Genomic DNA, 7,994 nt, shown 5'->3' on the forward strand with positions numbered 1-7,994 from the left:
CTAAGCGAGACAGGCCGGACATGCCCTGGAGCCCTCCTGTGGTCCCTCCTGGCTGGTCAACCTTCTGCATCCCTTCCTGACCCTGATAGTGCACCAGTGGGGTCCCTCAGCCTGGCCTGCACCCTCTCACAATCCGGGAGCCCTCGGGGTATGTTGGGGAGCCAGTTTTGGCCCGATCCCACAGGCATAAAAGGCTAATATGAAAATGGTCCAAACGGCAGAATGACCAGTCGCTATGATGCGCACTGACCACCAGGGGGCAGATGCTCAATGCAGGAGCTGCCCCCTGGTGGTCAGTGCGCTCCCACAGTTGGACATCCCCTGAGGGCTTCTGCACTGCGAGAGGGTGCCGGCCGGGTGGAGGGACACCCCCAGTAAGAATCATAAAGGAGACTATTCCAGGGACTAAAAGTGAATGGAACCAATTTGTTTTCTGAGAATGATACAAAAAGCTCAAGAGTCTGGTCCTAAATTTCACACAAAAGGAGTGGGGAGACCAACAGGCATCAAATGGATACAGGCTGTGGTGTAGGAGTGGGAGAGAGAACAAGGGTGCTTGTAATTGTGCCCTAGAGAGTTCCGTTTGTTCCTATTATTACAACTCCCATATGCGTCATATTGCTATAGTTACTACAACATCATACACTGCAATAAAGACGCCTTCCCCACCAGAGCCCACAGGAAGTTAAGTTGCCCCAGCCTTTATTCCAGCAACAGTTCTCCTCCACAGCAAACTGTTTTTATTTTACAGGCGCTGTGAATCAAGGGGCTGGTCCTGCTGGCGGAGGGACTGGTTTTTGTTCCGTTGTTAGAACATTCAGAATAAAATGTGTGGTGAACATCTAACAAAGGCACCAGACACTCTGCAGTCACTTGCATTGAGTACCAACCTCAACCCTAACATCCTCTCTCCCAGGACTATTCTTTTTGCCACAGTTTTCTATCTTTTGGGGGTTTGTGTTTATGTAAAACACCTCAAACCCTTTCCATAATATGACAGGGCAATAAATATATTTATCACAAATGTCTATAGACCTAGCTTAGAATAATTTGCACTAAAATTAATCTGGAACATAATTAAACTCTGTTCCAATAATTATGAAGATGCTTTTGAGTATTGTATTACCTTAAGGCCATACACATGAGCATCAATTATTATTGCGCTTTAAGTGTGCTTAACCTGAGGAGTCTAATTAATGATGGATCTAATAACAAAGTGTTCTCTGTGTTACCAGCCTAGGGTAGGTTGGAAGGTGAAGAATAATATCCTGAAATTATCTTCTTTAATGTTTTGGTATTTGTAAGTCATATTTCTATTCATCCATATCTAAGACAGTTTTAAAGAAACAAATACTTATTTTACATGCTTTTTTAAAAGATATTTTTACATATTTCTGCTTTACACACACACACACAACCAAATTAGGATTTCTAGTTCAAAATGTAGCTTAAACACTAATGATTACCCAATAAAGACTCTACTAAGAAAGAGTGAAGAAATCATGTGATAAAAGTGGACAAAAGGGATAATTCATAAAAGGAGAGATTTTTTAAAAATATATTTTTATTGATTTCAGAAGAGGAAGGGAGATGGAGAGAGGACTAGAAACATCAATGGAGAGAGAATCACTGATCGGTTGCCCCCTGCACTCCCCACACTGGGGATGGAGCCTGCAACCAGACATGTGCCCTGACTGGGAATCGAACCATGACATCCTGGTTCATAGGTTGACACTCAACCACTGAGCAATACCAGTCAGGCTAAAGGAGAGTTGTGAATACGTTTCTAAAAGATAGAAAGAGAATGAAACCTATCCTATATAATAAAGAAGTGATATGCAAATTGACTGTCACACCCTCGCACAAGATGGCTGTCCCATGTGGGCACAAGATGGCTGCCACAGATGGCCAGCAGGGGAGGGCAATTGTGAGCGATCAGGCCAGCAGGGGAGGGCAGTTAGGGGGGGACCAGGCCATCAGGGGAGGGCAGTTAGGGTTGACCAGGCTGGCAGGGGAGGGCAGTTAGGGGTGACAAGGCTGGCAGGAGAGGGGAGTTGGGGGTGACCAGGCCTGCAGGGGAGGGAGGGCAGTTAGGGGTGATCAGGCCGGCAGGGGAGGACAGTTAGCAGCGACCAGGCCTACAGGGGAGGGCAATTAGGGTTGACCAGGCCGGCAGGGGAGGGCAGTTAGGGGTGACCAGGCCTGCAGGGGAGGGCAGTTAGGAGTGACCAGGCTGGCAGGGGAGGGCAATTAGGGTTGACCAGGCCGGCAGGGGAGGGCAGTTAGGAGTGACCAGGCTGGCAGGGGAGGGGAGTTGGGGGTGCCCAGGCCTGCAGGGGAGGGCAGTTGGGGGTGACCAGGCCTGCAGGGGAGGGCAGTTGGGGGCAATCGGGTCAGCAGGGAAGCAGTTAGGCGTCGATCAGGCTGGCAGGGGAGTGGTTAGGGGGCAATCAGGCAGGCAGGTAGGCGAGTGGTTGGGAGCCAGCAGTCCTGGATTGTGAGAGGGATGTCCCAGATTGGAGAGGGTGAAGTCTGGGCTGAGGGACACCCACCTCCCCCCAGTGCACAAATTTTGTGCACCGGGCCTCTAGTGGACAATAAAACCAATTGGGAAAGCAGGGATCTAGAATTCACAGAAGGAAGAAAAGGAGCAAAAAAGAGAGGTGATGTCAAAACCCCAAAGGCTTCAAATTCAAGGTCAGAGGTAAGGAGGAAGACAGGAAGATAGGAAGGGGGCTGAAGAGATTAATTAAAATTTCTCTCCTCAACAACACTCTGGGCAGTGTGGTTACAGAGGTTGTGGTTGTGGGGACAGGTGAGGGGGAGAAAGCAAAAAGGAACACAAAAGTCCTTTACAAGAAAGTCATGTCCCAAAAACCATGAGAACTACAGTGTGGTATGATTTTGAGCAGCTGGAGGAGGACTTGCTGAGAAGAACTGGAAATCATTGGAACTAGTTATGAGGACCATTTGGCTTTGACTGGTACCAAGGTTGAAACATTGAATGTATAACCCTAACATATTACTTGTCTCTACACTGGAGAGTATTCACTTAATCATAATCATGTAAATGCTGTGCATCAAATGTTGAACCTTTGAATTAACCTATAAGCCAAACTGGAAAACTTTAAAATGTTATATCACAGACCGTATGTTATTGATTTTGACAATTCAAAATTGTTTTTCAGTGCAGTTTAATGCTCTCCACCAGGATCTCCAGCTCCCTCTGTCCTCCATGAGGCCCTCCACCCAGGGCAGTCCTCACCCTGGAGCCCCAGACTCTGTGCATAAGAGACGCCTACCTTAGGCACCACCCTTCCCAGTCCCCATGGCCAGGACTTGGAGGGGCTGGGTCTTCACTTCTGGGACCTGGAAGCAGATAGAAAATAGGGTTTCCTCTGAGGGAGAAGAGCCACAGAGTGAGACAAATAATAATTTAACTCCAGAAAGTGAACAAGATGTATGTGGGGATGAAAAGGGAAAAAAAGGGTTAGATGCAGGAGGACAGCAGATATATGGTGAAAGTGGAAAGGTGAGGTGGAGGGAAGTCTAGGTATTGATACCTCCTCTGTGGGGAAACAGCTGGACACAATAACTAGCACAAATAATAGAGCCATCCCAGCTCTACCACCCACTAACTAGTAACCTTGTGTAAGTTATGTAACTGCTCAGGGCCTCAGTTTCCATGTCTGAAAAATGGGGATAATTAATCTCTTTCATAGGTCCAATGTGAGAAAAAAATGAGTTAATGTACAGTGTGTAAAAAATGTTTAGAAATTTCTGGTATACAGTAAGCACTCAATAGATGTTTAACATTAACATCATTGGGAGCTATTCTATGCTACCTCAGTAAAATAAAAATTTTTTAAAAATAAGCATTTTAAAAAAATATTTTTTATTCGTTTTCAAGAGGAAGGGAGAGGGAGAGATAGAAACATCAATGATGAGAGAGAATCATGGATCGGCTGCCTCCTGCATGCCCCACACCAGGGATCGAGCCCACAACCAGGGCATGTGCCCTGACCAAGAATCGAACCGTGACCACCTGGTTCTTAGGTCAACGCTCAACCATTGAGCCACACTGACTGGGCAACAAAAATAACTTTCATTTGAAGGAAGAGAAGCAGATAAATTATACTTCTTAGCTTCTTGGAAGTTCAGCAAATAAATATAATGCCTGAAGTGGATAATTGAAGAAAAGCAGTGTTTGTATTATTTAAAGTTAAGGAGGTAACTATTAGTAACACTAAAATTAGAAATCCTTATAAGCTTTTATTATTTTCCTAATCAAGAATTATACAATTCTTCATTTAAAAAATTAAGCGATAATATTTTGGCACAAATTAATTCTATAAATGCTGAAATCAAGAACACCAAACAAATCAAGCTGAATCTATTCCTTTGCAAATGAATTCAGTCTGAAAGATATATTTGGAAGTAAAAAATAACCTCTCAGCCAACAATATTTTCCCAAATCTGTGCCACACTTTCCAAGGTGATAGCAGTGCCACACCTCTTGGCAGGGAGACACAAATCCTGGGGAGGCGCAACATTAGTGCCTTACAGCACAATTTCCAACTCTACATGTTATCCCTCCATTTCCTCCAGGCTCACGCGCTGCTTCTCCAGTTCCAGCATGTGGGTGCCATGTACCTGGAGGGCTGATACGCGCTCTTTAGAGATGGCTACCCAGATTCTCAGGTTCACGTTTCTTGCAGGCAGGTGATCTGCAAGGTGTTGTTTCCTTCAGTAGCGAGAAGACGGCTCTTTGGACCATTCTAGCATGTCAGAGCCGACGCCTTTTTATCTCTTTACCTACCACTCCTTCATGCAATGCTTAACACTTGCATTCTTCCTAAGGTACACCTGACAGGAACATGTTACATTAACACCTTCTGAGAGGAACTAAAACCCCAAAGGTATTTAGACAAACATGGAATGTGGTTATTCTTTTTCTCAGTGATATAGTTGCTTCACTTTCCCTAATTTACAGCTTTCCTTTAGATACTGGAACAATTCCAAGTTTTTGAGTACCTGTTATCTGTCAGGTTCTGTGCCAGAAATTGACAACCTAGCTTAACAGATAAATTACACGCCCCCCCCCCCCAAAAAAAAAGTAACAGAATATTAATTCTATGGTGAAGGTAAACATAGGGTGCTGCTGGAACATGTATGAGGGGAACTAACCCGGCCTGAGAAAGTTAAGCAAAAATGGAGAAGGTCATTCCAGGGAGGGGATACAGCATACACAAGAGCCAGAATAAGAGTAAAGTGTAAAGTTCTCATCACACACGAAAAATTTTGTAACTACACGTGGTGATGGATAGTATATGTGATCATTTGTCAAATATATATAAATACTGACTATTATGTTGTATGCCTAAGACAAATGTAAATTATATCTCAAAAATAATAAATAGGAGAACCAAGATGGCGGCGTAGGGAGCGGACCTGTGTGTGCTGCTCTCTCACAGCATCACTGAAACTATCAACTATGAAGTAAACAACCGCCACTCAGAACCATGGGGAAGTTGGCCCAGTGGGAGATCTACAACTGGAGGAAAAGAAAGAAGCGCAGTGAGACTGAGTGGGAGCTACGGAGGCACCAAAACCAGAGGTACGCAGTCACACGCCACGCGGGCTGCAAATGGATTCTCGGTTTTTTACGAACCCTCGAATCCTCTGGGCTTGCTCGGGGCGGGTCTCTGAGGCCCCAGATCCCACAGGGAGAGGCAGCCACGGCCTTGCAGTGGTCGGAGAGCGAGGGAAGCTCTGACACGCGGCTGCTCGCCGGCACTGAGGGACAAGAAGTCCTGGTGTCCCGGGGAGGCGAGGGGCGCGGAGACGCCGCCATCGCTATTTCCTCCGCGCTGGCGACTCCCTGTGACCCCGCCCTACCCTCAGGGCTGTGCCAGAGGCACAAGAGGGAATGACTGTGCTTTTACAAACTCTCAAATCCACTGAGCTGGTTCGGGCGGGTCTCTGAGGCCCCAGGCCCCAAGGCGAGAGACGGCACGGCCTTCCAGCGGTCAGAAAGCGAGGGAGGCTCTGGCGCTCGGCTGCTCGCCGGCACTGGGGGACGCAAAGTCCTGGAGTCCTGGATAGGCAAGGGGCCGCTGAGTCTCCACACGGCGACTCCCTGTGACCCCGCCCTACGCAATTTACATTCCCATCTGGGCTGTGCCAGACTCACAAGTAGAAACGCCTTTGCTTCTGCAAATTTTCAAATCCACTGAGTTGGTTCAGGCGGGATCATGAGGCACCAGACCCTAAGGGGAGAGGCAGCACGGCCTTGCAGCCATCAGAAAGGGAGGGAGACTCTGTTGCACAGCTGCTCGCCGGCACTGGGGGACACAAAGCCCTGGCAGAGATTCAAGGGGCCGCGGAGACTCAGCCAGTGCTATTTGCTCCGCTATGGCGACTCCATGAGTCTCAGCCCTAATCAATTTACATCCCCATCCAAGCTGTGCCAGGTGCACAAAAAGACCCACCTGCGCTTTTGCAGCCTATCCCAACAAATTGCAGACTTCAACTGCTCACAGCCATGGGAGACACACTCAAGAAGCAGACCCAGGAGAACCAGGATGGCGGCATAAGGAAGAGACCTGTGCGTGCTACCTCACACAACAACATCGAAACTACCAAATATCAGACAAACACCTATCATACAGAACCATGGGAAAGTTGGCCCAGTGGAAGCTCTACAACTGGAAGGAGAGAAAGAACATTGAGACTGAGTAGGATGTGACACCAAATACAGAGCCCAACCCAACAAACTGCAGATTTCAACTCCTCGCATAGAAAGAAGCGCATTGAGACTGAGTAGGATGTGCAGAGGCACCAAGTACAGAGCCCATCCCAGCAGGCTGCAGATTTCAGCTCCTTGCATCTGGGAGGGACGCAATCGGGGGGCAGAGTCAGGTCCGGGGCCGGCCAGGGCTGGGCCTGACTCGGCCGGCACTGTGGATCTGCTGTACCAGCAAGCACACAAACATGCCCACTGGCCCCAGTCTCTTGTGGGGCGCTGGGGGACAGCAGACAGGCAGTCTGTGCACTTGGTGGAGGGCAGGAGTGCTGGATGTTCAACCACCAGGAACGCCTGGAGATTTTGTCTGGTGGGGAGCCGCCGGCAGGGGACAGAGGGCCAAACTTCCTGTTTCCCCGGTAAGGCTGGGATGGCCCCGGTGAGGTCGGGATGGCCCCGGTGAGGTTGAAACGGTCCCGGTGTGGTAGGGACAACCCCGGTCAGGTTGAAACGGCCCCCGTGAGGTAGGGACGACCCCGGTGAGGTTGAAACGGCCCCCGTGAGGTAGGGACGACCCCGGTGAGGTCGAAACGGCCCCGGTGTGGTAGGGACAACCCCGGTCAGGTTGAATCGGCCCCGGTGTGGTAGGGACAACCCCGGTGAGGTTGGAACGGCCCCCGTGAGGTAGGGACGACCCCGGTCAGGTTGAAACGGCCCCGGTGTGGTAGGGACAACCCCGGTCAGGTTGAAACAGCCGCGGTGTGGTAGGGACAACCCCGGTCAGGTCGAAACGGCCCCGGTGTGGTAGGGACAACCCCGGTCAGGTTGAAACAGCCCCGGTGTGGTAGGGACAACCCCGGTCAGGTTGAATCGGCCCTGGTGTGGTAGGGACAACCCCGGTGAGGTTGGAACGGCCCCCGTGAGGTAGGGACGACCCCGGTCAGGTTGAAACGGCCCCGGTGTGGTAGGGACAACCCCGGTCAGGTTGAAACAGCCCCGGTGTGGTAGGGACGACCCCGGTGAGGTTGAAACGGCCCCCGTGAGGTAGGGACGACCCCGGTCAGGTCGAAACGGCCCCGGTGTGGTAGGGACGACCCCGGTGAGGTTGAAACAGCCCCCGTGAGGTAGGGACGACCCCAGTCAGGTCGAAACGGCCCCGGTGTGGTAGGGACGACCCCGGTGAGGTTGAAACGGCCCCCGTGAGGTAGGGACGACCGTGGTCAGGTCGAAACGGACCCGGTGTGGTAGG

The sequence above is a fragment of the Myotis lucifugus genome, unplaced genomic scaffold, assembly GCF_000147115.1.
Source record: "Myotis lucifugus unplaced genomic scaffold, Myoluc2.0 scaffold_53, whole genome shotgun sequence".
Classification (NCBI taxonomy): domain Eukaryota; kingdom Metazoa; phylum Chordata; class Mammalia; order Chiroptera; family Vespertilionidae; genus Myotis; species Myotis lucifugus.